Raw genomic sequence first — 16,025 nt, 5'->3', positions numbered from 1 at the left:
TGATCATAAACTGTAATTATGTATTTAAAATACTTACAGGAGGTATTGAAACACTACCAAACATTTCTAATTGAACTGCATGTCGAAAATCGTGTTATGTACTTACAAAAGGAAAAAATTGAAATGTGAAAAAGTTTTTTTGTTAGCCTAGCAAATAAAGACGAAAAAAAATATGTTCGAAGTGGGTGCCTTGAACTTGTACACACTTCTACGTCTACGGAGGAAATGTCTTTGAACTTGGAAGAGGATTCCAAGATTCTGCATTACATTACATAACATGGGTGAGAAATCATTTTGAAAAAATTTTAAGTATTGCTGACCATTGAGGTTATTATCAAAAAAATATGGACCTACTAAATTATTACCCAATATTCCTGCCCACACATTAACACAAAATCGATGTTGATTCTTTGTTTGAATTGTGAGGATTCTCACGTGAGGATTTTCATCTGCCCATAAATGTGAATTATGGAAATTAATAAAGCCGTCTCGTGTGAAACCAGCTTCATCAGTAAACATTTTAATATGGAAGTGTGTAGAAGTGCAAGGTGCACCCTTCGAACATTTATTATAGTTTTTTATTTTTATTTGATAAGTTGTAGGCTTACCAACTAAATTTTTCTAAATTTCAATTTTTTCCTTCTGAAAGTAACACGATGTTCGTCAGTATGGAGTTCAATCAGAAATGTTTGATTGTTTTAATACCTCCTGTGAGTATTTTCAAAAAATAATTTATGATAATTTCTTCCAGAATGTCTTTATGACATGTAGAACAACCTAAAAATCAACATATTCCCAAAACCATGCTTTTATCGAGTTGAAGAGTCCTTTTTGTTAAAAAAATCGATTAGAAAATTCATTTTTGCTACCTTTGATTGTACAGGTTGTCCCTGTAAAAGTTACGAATTGTTAACCATTGCGCATGAACCATCTCTAGCCTTCAGATAGTAGTGGAGAATTATTTATTCCGTCAAACACACTACATGGATATACGTAATCATCCATTAAAAGGTGATGATTTTCCAATTTATAATTTAGAAAATATACTTAAATATATGATCTGATTTCACAACTTCAAAGGCATATAACTGAGAAACGAGAAAGAATAAATATGATATATATGTAAATACTGATTTACAAATTTATGTTTAAAAAATAATATTTGTGAGAATATATTGCATGCTTTGTTAATGAGGAATAAAGATCTATTTCAATGACTAAAGTATTCGTTGGAATAACAAAACAGATGTTTCAATGTCATCTAACGAAACACCAAAAATATTTCAGGGTTCGCAAATCTCACGTTGAACGATGATGAACTTAATAACAATGTTTACAAATCTAAAGGATAATAATTGTACTTTATCAAATAATAAACTTCGACTATAATATGATCAGAGTTCTGAACGTTGTTTTGGATAAATGTAATAGCAAACAAAGTAAACTATTTAACACATCGGATGACCATCCAGAGCTAACATAAATTATCAGCACTGGCATAATCAGCTATACCATTATACACCCGAAGCCGGCTAATACCGCTAATAAAGAGTACATTAGCAGAGTAGAAGATATCATAAACATATATGGTCGGTTTTCTAAACATTAAAAGTAGTTCAAGTCTAACACAACTTCTAATAGAGTTCGTGTATAGTTTCAAATTATATTTCTGGCTCTCAAAATAACTGAATCCCGTTTATTTTGAAGTTATTTCAGCTGCGACTATAATTGTGAGAGAAAGTGTAAATATTATATAATTGAAAAACTTAGATTATCACTCCGATTATCAGATATTCATAATACTTATATTTCATAATACTATCATGTAATCTATTCCAATTCTGTTAATAAAGAACATAAGTTGAAATTTTGATTCATAAAAACGAATTTATATATCCCGATCATATGAATTCAAAATAATATCCTATCCTATTATTGATTTGTTTCAAATTTGAAACTAGAAGTGTTTTTATTTAATTGATACTAATACAAAACGTTTAACCAATTAAAACAATTGAAGTTATGTTTAAATTACTTAGTTTAAAAGAAACATTCTGCATTTCCGATGTAAAAAGCTTGTTAAACCGTTCCCAAGCATAGGAATCTTAACACAAAATTAATCATCAATCTGTAACTACAATTATTAGCAGGGAGTTGGTTCTTTCAAATATTTTTAAACATGCCTTTCGTATCGTTCCTTTTATGTATATTAGTTCAGAAGTTCTGCTTGAAAAAACTAATTGCTAACACGTCTTATCAGTTTAGAAAGTTAATTGTATGAATATCAGGAAAGTAAAAGTTATACTAGTAATCAGAAGTTTACGAAGAAAATTCAAAACAAACGTATGAGCGTGTGCGTACGAGAAATAATTGATTTACTTACAAAATTATTATTTACCTATAGGAAGCTCTTTAAATCAAGAATATCTAAAATTTTTAATAAGAATTAGGGACTAGAGTTCTAAAAACAGGAACCCACCGATTGGTTTAAGGATTTTTGGCTTTTCGCAAAAAGGAAAAAAATTTATTTGAAATTCGTTAATAATCGTTAAATATTTATATGATAACCTTACATAGTTTTATGAATCATTTTTCTCATAGATTATTATGGAAATAAAACATTTTTTTATTTATTTATATTATTGTTATCATTGAGAAAGAAAATATAACAATCACAATTAAAAAATGAGAATTTAATTATTATGCAAAAAAATGTTCGACTAAAATTGATCTTATAACATTATTCATTTCACTACCTTCATGTCTCCTACATCAACAATCAATGATTTTTTATTATAGTTTAATTGTAGCTGTTCCGAATAACCAATTTTTCATTATGAAAAGGACACTAGTAATATTAGGTTAAATGCAGAAGTGGGAGGGATAGGCGATAAGATAAATATCATCAATTTAAATATTAATCGATATATATTCTTCGTGGGTTCATAACCATAAAATAAAATTATTCAAACTTTTTTTACCTCCTTCCTTGCGGAACGCGAAAAATCCTTTCAAAAACATTTATATTTGAGTGTATGTATGAAACTCCAGCCGAATGGGGGTATTTTTTCAAGTATCATAAAAAGTGAAATAAATATAAAACATAAAAATTTTAATAATGTCTCCATCTAAAATTTCACGTGGAAGGAAGCAAAGAATTCGCATAATATTGAATCTAAGTTACAATTTTGTAAATTTATTTTTATCCTTTATCCTTATTGCGGATCTTAAGTAACTAGAAATGAATCAAGTGTTCTTTCTATTTGTTATACTGAACATTAGGACAAAATCTTGTGAGATTCTAAGAAAATATATTAAGAGCCAAATAGATATTTGGATGTTTATCTAGTACCCTGTTTAGTTTAGGAGCCAATGAAAGGTTCACATGATCAAATTATTATGAATTATTATCAAACGATAATAATTAGTGAAATGCATCAAAGTGATGGATAGCTTCGTGAACATCAACTAGAACAATGTGAAGAGGATGAACGGCGATAGCCTCTTGCGCATAAATATAATAAAGTGACTATAATATACTATGTATTATATGACTATATAGAATATGCTCTGGAAAAATGTCAGTAAATTCTCGAACAGATTGGGGTAGACATCCTTTCAAATATCTTTCAACCCTTCAATATTAACACTTCATATGCCGACTATCATAGTACCGTAGATAAAATTTAAGTTATAGAAATTCGTCCACGAATGGTAAAAACCCCTATATTTCACCTTTATTGAAATGTAATGTATTGAAATATAATGAAAAATCAATATTTTTTTAGGGACTTTCAATATGGTGCGACTTTTTACCTCACAGAGTGTTTTTGGTACTATCTTAGCACAATCCATCCGCGTGACGATATCACTAACTTAAGTTTTTAGAATTTTTTAACATATCGACTACTGAACCAACATTTAATCAGATTCAGTCAGATTTCAACAGTTTCCTTTTTCTATTGTCAGTTGTGATGGTCAGAGATAACCGCCCGGTGCAATCCTAGTCGTTAACTTTATCAAGATTTTTCAAAAAGGCCTTATATATTTACAGATCTAAGAAGGCATTTTCTTTGTGAGCTGAATTAGTCGCAACTTTTTGTTGTAAGGAGCGCTGCACAGGTCACAAATTTTTTCTAACGGATAGTAGTCACTCATATCGAAGCGACATTTCTTTCCATATTAGAATTTGTTGTTGATTGTTGATATAATGCTAAATTTATTAAAAAATAGTAACGATGCATTTAAATAGATAACTCTTGGATTATAACTATGCATCAGTTGGCACTCTTTCCAGCGAGATACTATCAGCTGTCATAAAAATTTATTCATAGATGCATATAACTTTTAATCAGGTAAAGTTTTCGCTAAGATGAAACTATTGAATTTGGGTTTGTGCAACCAGCTAATCTGTTAGAGTCATAAGTTTTTTTGTTAGGAGGAATAGGAGAAAATTATTGAATATATATTTCTTCCTCATGACCCCTAACAAAACCACACTGACCTTTACGAGTTTCTGCATTTTTAGTTTGTTTGTTGATGCGACATAACTGATGAGATTTGAGAATATATAATTGACCAAATTTTAATGTGGCTCCTGGACTATCATCTAATTACAATATTTGTTATTTGTTCCTATATTGAATTTACTTATTCCTCATTTGTCCGAGAATCAAAAATTAGTCTGTGGGGTTCATTGTTTACTGATGAGAATTAAAATTTTGATTACTGATACTGGCGATATTCATTAGAATTACTTCAAAGTTAATCCCAAATTATCTATCAATCTATCAATTTACGGCAAGCGCAACTAAATTCTGTGAGTAAATAATGAATTGAATTGATAATAAGAAATTATATTTCGATATTTGTGACAATTTTCAATGCCGGATTATAAAACAAATGACAGGAAATATTCTTAACTAACTAACTCAGCGTGTACGATCACTGACTTTTAACTCGTAAGGATTTTTTCATATTTAATTAATCATTCTTCCAGAAGAAAACTCTAAACAAATTTTACTAATGAGAGATTTCAATGATTACAAGGATCATGTATTACTTGTATGCAAGAGTGTGAAGGTGAAAACTCATGCATATTTAGCAGTCAACAAATTTTATATCCAAACTTTGTTCTTGTTACAAAAAAAAATATTAAAATAAAGACAAACCTCATAAACTCATAACCTAAGAGAGATAGAGAGAGAACTGCTTATATTCAAAACCTTGTTACAATTTGTAGACCAAAGCTTTTAAAAACTAAAATACAAACATAACAATAACTGAATAAAGGTACAAATAAAATAAAATTCCAATTATAACAAAATTATAGGTAATAGTAATAGGTAATATTTAGTATATAAGTCAATAGCAAAAATTAAACCAGTATGTAGCATGTCCGGAATTAAATATTATTATTAGAATAGAAGTCATGTACAGAGTAGAAGGCACATTCCAGTAAATGTGCCCTCAAATTATTGCGGAATGATATCGATTTGATTTCAATTGGCAAGTGATTGTGCATTTTTTAGCATTGTAAAATATTGAGGCCTTAACTAATTCTGAACGTGGAGTAGGTAGGTAAAGGTCGTGCTCCGCGTTCCTAAGTGAATAGCCGTGCAACGATCTTTCTGAAATTGGAGAACCGTGCTTAATAATTAGGCAAACGGATTCAAAGTAGAATAAGGAAGAAGGAGTCAGAATTTTTAATCTTTTAAAGTAGTCCCTGCAGTGAGCCCTGCTGTTTAGTCCGAGAATAACCGCTCTCTTTGATAGTTGAGTCGCACCACACATATCCCAGAAAGGAAGGGCATATCGGAGATGCCACTCAACAAGGACATAATAGACTGTTAAGGAAGTGGATAAGTTCCGTTCTTTGGAAATTGATCTCAGAGCAAAACAGGAGAACCTTATATCTTAATCGAGTTTCAAAAGAATCCATTCAGCTGAACAACTTAATTTAAATGTTCTTCCAAAAATATTTGTATCCAGTGCTCGTTTTTTAGAAATTGAAATATCGGAACTATAACTTGCCAAGACTTACCCCACACCCATCCTCATTCTCTTCCACCGCCACCAAAAAGAAACATTTGCTTATGCTTATAAGGTTAAATAAATCAAATTTTTAAGTAACATGAAAAGTAGTATAAGATTACACTTTTTGTTTTAGAAACTGTTCTTATTTTCAGCATATGACTTTTCTTTTATTCACTCCTTAATTTTGACAGCTAGCGCTAAGTGGTTTTCAGAAAAAAGTCAGGAGTCAACAAAGATTGTGGATCAAATAGCCGGAGAGCGAGTACAATATTCTTCACAAACACTAGATCAGAAGCCGTAGTAATGTTGAATGAAGATCTCAGGGATGTTATTATTAAATTCATCTGACAGAATCAGAATCCTCTCCCACGTGAACTCGATGAGGTGGCAACAGAGTGAATTGATTGCTTTAGAGGACTAAGACTTTCTGGTAATGCTCTGAAATAGATAAATTTTTGAAAAATCTTGTAGCCAGTTTGTAGTGTCCATAACTATTGACGTGTTTTTCATCTAGCTCTATTTCATATTTCAATAGAAGTTTTAAATGTCTCGTAAAATAATCCAGGATTAATCGACTGGTCGTTTATTTGCCCTCGTTTTGGGTGGTGGGAAGTGGAATCCTGGAGTTGTTTTTCTTTCCTCAAAAAAAAACATCTGTGATTTGTAATTCTATGTTTGAATATTTCAAATCTAAAATGCGATATTATAAAACTTCACTTAGATCTAAATGTTTATTTTCAAATTCACGTTATATCTGTGTTTGTTGAGGAAATCATAAAAAGTATTTTGCTGTCTCTAGCTGAATCATTTTGAGCTTTTTAAGTATTATACCAACGTGGTACTCCCAAATATCAGACACATAATTGGAACCAGATGCAACTTAACGGGTGCCCAAAACTTGTTCAGTTTTTGAAATTTCTGCCTCTAAAACATTTATACAGTTTTAAAGTTCTCTGCTGATCTTTAGTGAGGTTTCTCGATAAAGGATTTGAATTTACCCACCTCTGAAACTGATTTAATAACATCTGGGGCTGATATTTCAAGTAATTTATGATTCGTTGAGTGCGTAACTATAATAAAAGAAAATTTTTGACAAAATAATGCCCCAATACCTTCGTTATCACCAAGCAAGTTTCAGCATAATCACAAATAAAGCTTGTCACGTTATCAGTTAAGAACGATTTAGATTTTTAATTGAGTGAAGACAGTTCATTAAAAAGTCAGAAACATGTTTAGCGGTAACACCACTAAGTTCAAATAGATTTGAAAATACGTTAATAAGCCACTAATACCAGTTTTAGACAAAGAAGTTCAATTCTTGATGTCCATAATTAAATTATCAAATTCTTTAGTCACAAACAAAAAATTTTTAGTGCTGATTTATTTTTATTTGTTTGAATCAATGACCTAAAAATATGTATTTAATAGTTTTGCGTGGTCATTGGCACTTCTTAACTTTTACAAAGTAAAAGTTGTGGCTAAAAAACTATCAACAACAAAATATGGTATAATATCGATAGCTGGAACCATAACCTGTTTTCTTATAAATTGAACGATTCATTAGTCATCGGTTTGAAAGAATTGTATGAGAATACGTTATTGAAATTGAAAACAGCCTTGACTATAATTCAAACTACACGAATTAAACCATTAAACTAAACCTGTTATGAGGAGAAAGGTATAAATTAAAATGTATATGAATACGTTTTTATCTTCTTTGTTTACATTTTTTATTTGATGTTAAATTTAAAGCGTGTTACTTTTAAACGCGTTACGGTTTGTTTCTCTTTTATGAGTTACAAAGTTTTAGATTAATTAACGGTTTTTAAGCCTATTCAAAAAATTAGTAAAAACTTGTTATGTGGAATAATTATTATTACATAAAATGAAAACTTATATATAACATTACCTAATTAAATCATTAGGCATAAAATAGAGATCAAATACCCAAAATTAAAATTAGATCAAGAAATCTCAACATAAATAACACCATATATAATATCTCTGGAGACATCAATTGAATGAATTAAATTCGCCTTTTACATTATTAGAAAATTTATTGATATCAAATATCAAACGGAATATTAATGATCAATGTAGAAGCAGAATTACTATTAAGGAATTAATCTCTGATCTAAACTAAAATATTAGTAATAAGTACGCCATTACCCACAAGTTAATTGTGTATTTTACGAGGATGGTCTCAGAAGTACCTGGCCTGACCTAGAGATGGCGGTAGTTACTTGAAAAATACTATTGTATTAGAAATTACACGATCTATACTGTTTGAAGATACAATGTTGTTTAGTATTTCTTTAGCAGCCATAAACAATGATCGTTTTCAGTGAATTGGTAAATATGAATAAAATTGGTCATCGTTATGTGATCCAATACTTTTATTAAAAATGCATTAGCCCAACTAATATAAAAGTTGAACTAAATTCTACTATGCTCCTTCGTTATAAATAGTAAAATATTGGCTAGCAGTGTTTAAAAGAGGCTGTATGACGTGCGAAGTCCAAGACCGCAGTGGTCAACAAAATGAGGTGATAACTCTAGAAATGTTGGAGAAAATCCACAAAACGTTACTGATGATCGTCGACTGAAAGTGCACGAGCTAACAACATTAAATATACACTGTTGTTCAAAAGTTTTTGTCCACCCTATAGTTTATACACGACAAATAAAAACAATATGAAATATTTTTATATTTATATTTGAAGGAACATACAGAGTATTTCTGAATTCATGCGATAAAATTCATAAAGTGATTCCTCGTATGAAATTAAGATGAGTTTTTCCTATAACAAAATTTCCACAACCCACCCCTTTCCGAGATATCAAAGGTGTGACTAAAATTGAGTGTATTTTTTATAATATTTCAGTACCAACTATGTTTTTTTCATTTTCCAATATTCCTGTACATTACACGAGGGTGAACTTAACAACCCTTACTTTATTTCATATTAAAACTTTTTTTCAAGATAATGTTTCATGAAATAAAGCTTTAACTTAAAATTCTCGTTCTATATAATAATATTTTGTATTCTTAATTTTTTTTCCCAAAACTAATAGCTACAGAGAAAAAAATAAACATCATAATTCATAATTTATTTTAAACATTAAGTAGAAAACAGTAAAGATGTAAAATGTAATAAAATTCATAATAAATGCTGGAAATGGCCCGTGGTCACAGCTTTACGAGTACACAAAAATTACAGAATTTCAAAAGCTTTTAGCACTACTGAAATATCGGGAAAAAAACATGAAAACTCAATTGTAATCACCAACTTTTAAGGGTGATATTTCGGAAAGAGGTGGGCTGAGGAAATTTTGTTATAGGGAAAACTCATCTTAAATTCATACGAGCAATCAACTCCTGAATTTAGAAGCACCCTGTAAATATATAGGAATATTGTAATCATAAAACTATAGTCTATAATTGTTAAATATTTAAATTTTAGATTCATCGATTGAATCCTCTCTTGCTTTTATTATTTCGGTGCACAATCTTGACATTCTTAATGGGGTTGAGGTCTGGCGACTGTGACAGTCAAATCATTAGTTTCAGTACATTAGTTCTCTTCAATTATGTCATATATTCTTTACACAGCTTTGAAGAAGGATTGGATTACTGTCAAGTTGGAAGATAAATTTTCTGCCGATCAGGCGCTGGCTAGAGCGTACTACATTTTTAAATAGCCTTCTTTCTTCAAAATCTATCAAATTACCTCAAACTTTGACTCGTCACTCCATAAAAATGTGTCCCACTGTTTATGCTTTTCCATTTTTTATGATCTTTATCCCACTGCAACTCTTAATTTTGTTTTGCCGTATTGAAAGAGATATCTTCACCCCCACCCTTCCAAAAAGGCCAGCTTCTCTCAATCTCGTTTTCACTGTAGATGTACTAAAAGGCAGATCCCTTGATTATTCCAGCTGCCGATTATCCCATTTCAGTATTCATAGAATTATATTTGTTAACATTTGATAAACTTTGCAAATTTGAAAATCTACGAACAATAAGTATAGTTAAGTAGTGGAGCAATGTGTGATAAATATTTCAAAATAATGCATTGTGATCATGAACAATTATAATTAATAACTGAAGTTGCCATAAATAATTATTTCATCTAGGATAGATACAAATGAAAAAATTGATATTGTTTTACGATAAAATAAAGTGAAAAATAAGATTAGATGGTGTAAGGGGTGTTAAAAAAGCACAGTGTTCTTCAGTAAACAAACTGAAAGACATTTTTGAAAAAATGTATTCTTGATCTTACACCCTTCAATCTCATGTTTACTTCATTGTTTAATTTAAATGTTTTTATTTCCTTTGAATACCCCCACTCCTATTCCATAGGAGGTTTATTTTTAAATAATAACCAAAAATTTTTGCACATGTCAATTGGGAAACATTATTAACCAGTAAATATTTTCCTTCGTTATTTTGGATCGTTAGCCTGATTTTCTTCATAACTATCGTTGTTTTCTGTAGTTCAGCTTTTTATTATGTTGTTATGATGATCACTGTCAAAAATATGTTTCGTCGAAATCTTTAGCGGTTGTAATGATTGTAAAACCAACAACATGTGCATATTACTGTTCAGATAAAAACAGAAGTTGGTCGTCTTTTTAGTTATTATTTCAATTTTTCTATGAGCTTCAAAATTCTGTTTTAATTTTAATTTGTCGGTATAAATTCATTATGTGTTAAAAATCTTTTAGCAATTTTTTTATATTCATAAATGAACACATTTCTAATTTGAATGTATGATCAAGTAAATATATAAAGAGACAATTATAAATAGATATTTTCCAAATTTCTGCAAGTAAATTTAGGATATGCTTGCCTGTATAACATTTTTTCATCCTACTCTTTTCGAAGACATTTCTCCAACAAGCTCGTGAATTAAAGATAGAAACTTAAAATTTTTCATCATTGCTAATAAATTATGAACGTGAAATAAACAACTGTAGCTTTTTTAATATCAAACCTCTTTATAGAGTTTATATTTGATTGAATAGAAGATTCCTTGAAATGCCTGTTCATTAAAGAACATACCTTTTCTTTGAAATATCTTACAACCAATAGAATTGGAAAAATGGAATACATGAAATATCATGTTTTCTATTCATTAGTAATTAATAAACTAAATAGGGGAAAACAATAAATGTGGAAATTGCAAAAATAAAATAATAAATGATCTAAGTGAAGTTCTTGTATGAAATAATTTCCGAAAAGGAAAAATGGAATTCAATTTTAGCACAAATATCAAACAAAATTATTGTTTAACTGTCCTATTTCGATAGTAGTATAGATAAAAATATTTCCATAAAATCACGTCTTTACGTTTCTTATCAGTTATTGATGTTTCAATTATTATAGTATTTACTGGGAATTGACCATATTACGAGGGTTGTATTTAAGTTTTAAGATAAACAAATAACAACAAATATAGTGCAACCTCGGTATATCGAAGTTCAAGGTAAAAACTTTGATATATCGAGATGTTCGATATCGAGGACATTGATATTTGTTATGTTTTCTGTAGAAAGCTTTATTATTCCTTGATCCAACGGTTGAAGCTTCTATGTCGTATTTGGAGGTAAAAATTTAATTATTTTGTTTTTGAGCTTCGGGATATCTCCATGTGCTGTGCAATTATCGATAAATATTAGAATTTTATTTTTCTATTTTCTCATTTCTTTGTCCAGGCAGCTAACCATTGACCAAAACTTTCAGATTTCATCCAAGATTTTTTGTTTGCGGTATAGACCATAGGAAAACTTCGAAGCTCTTCGAAAAATCTTGGATTTTTTGCTTTGCCAATCATTAAGGACTTTAGTTTCATATTCGTTTGATTTTCTCCTAGCAGCACAGTAACTCTTAGTCTAGTGTCTTCCCCACCACTGTAAAAATCCCATTTAAAGGTTAGTTATCCTCTGCTTTATACCCCTTGGTTATTTCATGTAGTTTTTCACGCCATTGTGTGCAAACCTTATTGTCGACACTTGCACTTTCACCAGTTATCTTTTTGAAAACTACATGATAAAGTAAATTCTCAATTTCTTTGGGTGGACAATCTCTTTTGCACTTCTTGGTAACTTTAGCATTTCTTAATAAATGTTGTAATAAATTCAATTAATAGAAAGACATGAGAAGCAATAAAGTAAATAAACAAAAAATCTTAAGCACATTACTAAAACCTACATTTATATCACGAAAATAAATTTATTGAAACGAAATCGTAGAAAATAAATTGTATAGTATCATAAAGTATCATTATGGCATATGCTATCAGACGAGGCGCCATAGCTAATGCCATGATCGGTATTTTGATCATTATAACATCCATAACATCCAATAAAAGACAAGCGTGAGTCTAATAGCCAAAAGAATCTAAAAAAATCTAATACATTTCTTGACAAAAAAGGAAACTCTTGAGTAATGTTAAATATATATAAGATAAAAACGATATAATTGAATACAATATGATGATATAATAATGTACAGACAGACCATTAAGATATTTGGTAACGCATGGATCCCAATTAATTACACGATATTCTAATAAAAACTTGACACCCAAGAAACTCCAACACCAACAATTTCTTCAATATTAAAAAAAGTATGACGTAAAATTTTATTAGAAGAAGGATGACTTTAATTCACTACACAATGTTCCAATTTTTTTATTCACGAAATAACTTTATTTGTTGCATATTAGTAATAACACAAAAATTTGACATCCTCCCCATTCTGTCTCAACTCTGCAAACTAAGTGGCATATATTTCTCATTTCCGATATTCCCACAAAAAAATATGCAAAGCCAAGAAATCCGATGATTTTGTCGGCTACTCCATTGTCTAAGTCTATCATGATGTGGTAATTCCCCGCTAAGTTAATTGATTCTCCAAGAGATTATCATATTTCGATGATCAGTAATTAATGGTTCAAAAATGTCTAACAAATTCACTGAATGCTTCACAAAATTTAAAGCAACGATCGAATTACTTTCCTACAATTCATGCACTATTCTCATTTTATATTGTATGTGTGGGATTTCACAACAAAATGATTGACTGATGATTATTTATTTGCAAATGATTCAATACCGCCACTTCAATAGCTCCATTTCTCACCAGACGGTGTACTTCGTGTTTTATTTTTAACATCACCCCTTGCTTCTAACTTACATATTCTTTACTAGTTCATTGATTATTGACGTTTTTTCTTTATACTTGCTTTTTCACCTCTTAACCGTTACCGCATCGTAGCCTTAGCATACTAATTATTTTCATTCCATTCTTTCCTAGGTAGAGTGACTTGATATTAGCACTAAAGTAGCTAATTAGAATTCAGTACCTTTTTGTATTTACTTACAATAATTCTACAGTAAAAATTGATGTTTTTATAAAAAAAATGTATTTTCAATCCACTGGCGAGTGATAAGGATTAACAGGGAGATTATATTACTGTATGGAGTTAAGGGGATATCATTTCAAGCATTAAATTCATAAATTTAGTGAATTTTCAAGTTTTTTTTCTCATTGATTATATTAAGAAAATAAATGTTCTTGATAAACTATTTGTTTGGCCCTTCCCCAAACAAAAAATCTATCACTGTAAGATCTGGGGATATAGCAGGTTAACACGTTACATTCATTCATACAAATGAGTCTGGCGAATATTTAAAGGAAGTTCATCAATAAATCTTTGCAGAATTTGTTAGTTTGCTGATTTAACGTTCCTTCAAAAAAGAAAGGTCCAATGACTCCTAGCTCGTATAACAGAGCAAATAAACATTCCCTTTTATGAAATACTGGCTTTATTCCAATATCAGTTTTGAGAAGCGTAAACACCATTTGTGGTAAAAGTACTTACTAACCTAATCAGAACAAATTATTTATTTATGGAAATTTACATTTTGTAAAATTAGCTTCCGCAAAGAGAAACATAATGGCAATCGCCTTGATTTGTTAGCTTATTCTAAAGTGTGACAAATTTTGGCTGGAGTTTCGAAAACGGGAACCCACCCATTGGCTTCATATTTTTACCAGGTACTTTATCACACACTAGATGATTGTACCTTAAAGAATTTTTGGCATCTTGCAAAAGAGGAGGTGAAGAAAATTTCGAGAAATCATTTTATTACAGTTTTGAATCCAAGAGTTCCGAAAACGGGAATCCATCGATTGGATTCAAATTTTCACCAGATACTCTCACACACTAGATGATACTATCTAAAAGGATTTTGGACGTCTCGTAAGGAAAAAGGATAAAAATAAACTTTGGTGTGAGGAAATCGGAATGTACCCAAAGAAAGATATTGCTAAAGGCATAGAAATAATATGACGGTGCTGGATGAAGTAATTTGCGGAGTTTTTGTGTCATAAAAAATGTAAATATAGGCACAAAATATTAGTAGCTGACAATACGTAGTTAGGTTATGTTAGGTTAGGATTTTTTCTTCATCCCCTTACCTTGCGAGACGCCAAAAATCTCATTAGGTACAATCATCTAGTATCTGTTATAAATTTGAAGCCAATTCTGCTCCGAGTTCTGAAACAAATTTTGGAATCTGCATCTATTGAATTTAAAATAACTAAGGTACCTGCATCAGATTCATCATATCTCGTATCTTTTTTTTCACAATAATTGCTTCCTGTTGTTAGAAAATGTTTTAATACATTAATTGTTATAGATACAACTTGGTATTTCTTTAATAGTCTGTTGTTAAATTTGTAAGAAAAAAATACAAATTATAGTTTAATGATGATTTTGGTATAAGAGGTGTCTTAATGTTGATTCTAAATAACTTATTTCAATAAGTTCATGTCGTATTTGCCACACAACTGAATAGAAAAATAGGTTTTTGAATATTTCCGAGGTATTCTCAATTTTTCAAAACTAAAATTATGTTAGAAATTAGTTTCTAAGCAAGCAAAGCTGAACTATAAAAGATGAAAATTTAAATCTAGAATTGAAAACTAGACACAATAATATAATTTCTGATTGCTTTTTCTAAATATTCATAAAGTATGGAGCCGATGATATTTGATTTGATTAACACAGTTTAAATTAACAGAATATTCCAAAGGATAAAGACTAACTTTATAACCGAAACAAAAATATTGATGACGGACGGAATAATTTACTAGGAAATCAGATAATAAATACTTTCATCTGCACACTGATTTTATCTAAGTAGGAAATCTTAACTTTCATAAAATTAAGGTGAGATAAATGTAAAAACATACCTTTATAATCAATTCCAACCACACTTATCAACACATAAACAATAACATCACATTATCATCTGCCAAAACACACCAAATCCACCGAAACCCAAAACAAACAAAAGTAAATACTTTCCAAATGCACCTGGAAAACTTAACAAGTCAACGCTAGTTCGATACAAAAACACGTACTGCGTTATTATTCACAAATAATTACTGCACAAAAAATTGTTTATCATTGAGCGGAATTGCAATAATAGACGAAGTCGTACTTATTTTATCGCGTTAAATAAATGAGAACGTATATACTCACTCTCTTCAACCGTTTACCGGTAACTGACAATCACCTGTTGCTTGTCTAACCTGCCGTATCCCCGCCAGACTTATAACGAATAGATAGGGAAAATTATGTTTTTATCTGACTAAGTACCTTCTGAGGTACTTTTTAATATTATAAAGAAGTGTGTCTCCCTTGCACATGTTCCAATCATTATTGGCCCCATAATAGATAGATATAAAAACTGTATTTCAATAGTATGTCTACCTCGTTAATTACAAAATCATATGATGGACCAATATTATTTCATCACATCAATTATATTATTTACACTATTCTATATTTTGTCAATTATACAGAGTTGTGTATAAGTAAAATTATAACTATTCAACAAAGTTACTAAAAAACGTCGAAACACATTGATTTCATGTATTTGTTGACAATAAAAATCCTTTAGCTACAGTC

General features: G+C 30.0%; 1 protein-coding gene across 1 annotated transcript in view; it reads right to left on the bottom strand.

The window, feature by feature from the left end:
• LOC130440858 (ras-GEF domain-containing family member 1B-like) overlaps positions 1–15,673 on the bottom strand; it is a 551,095-nt gene extending 535,422 nt beyond the window's left edge. The window contains exon 1 of the mRNA XM_056774235.1: positions 15,305–15,673. The gene's annotated coding sequence lies outside the window, so the exon portion shown is untranslated. The remainder of the gene's footprint in view (positions 1–15,304) is intronic.
• Between the last annotated feature and the right edge of the window lie 352 nt (positions 15,674–16,025).

Source organism: Diorhabda sublineata, chromosome 2 (assembly GCF_026230105.1).
Source record: "Diorhabda sublineata isolate icDioSubl1.1 chromosome 2, icDioSubl1.1, whole genome shotgun sequence".
NCBI classification, from domain to species: domain Eukaryota; kingdom Metazoa; phylum Arthropoda; class Insecta; order Coleoptera; family Chrysomelidae; genus Diorhabda; species Diorhabda sublineata.
This window is presented reverse-complemented; position numbering and strand designations above follow the sequence as displayed.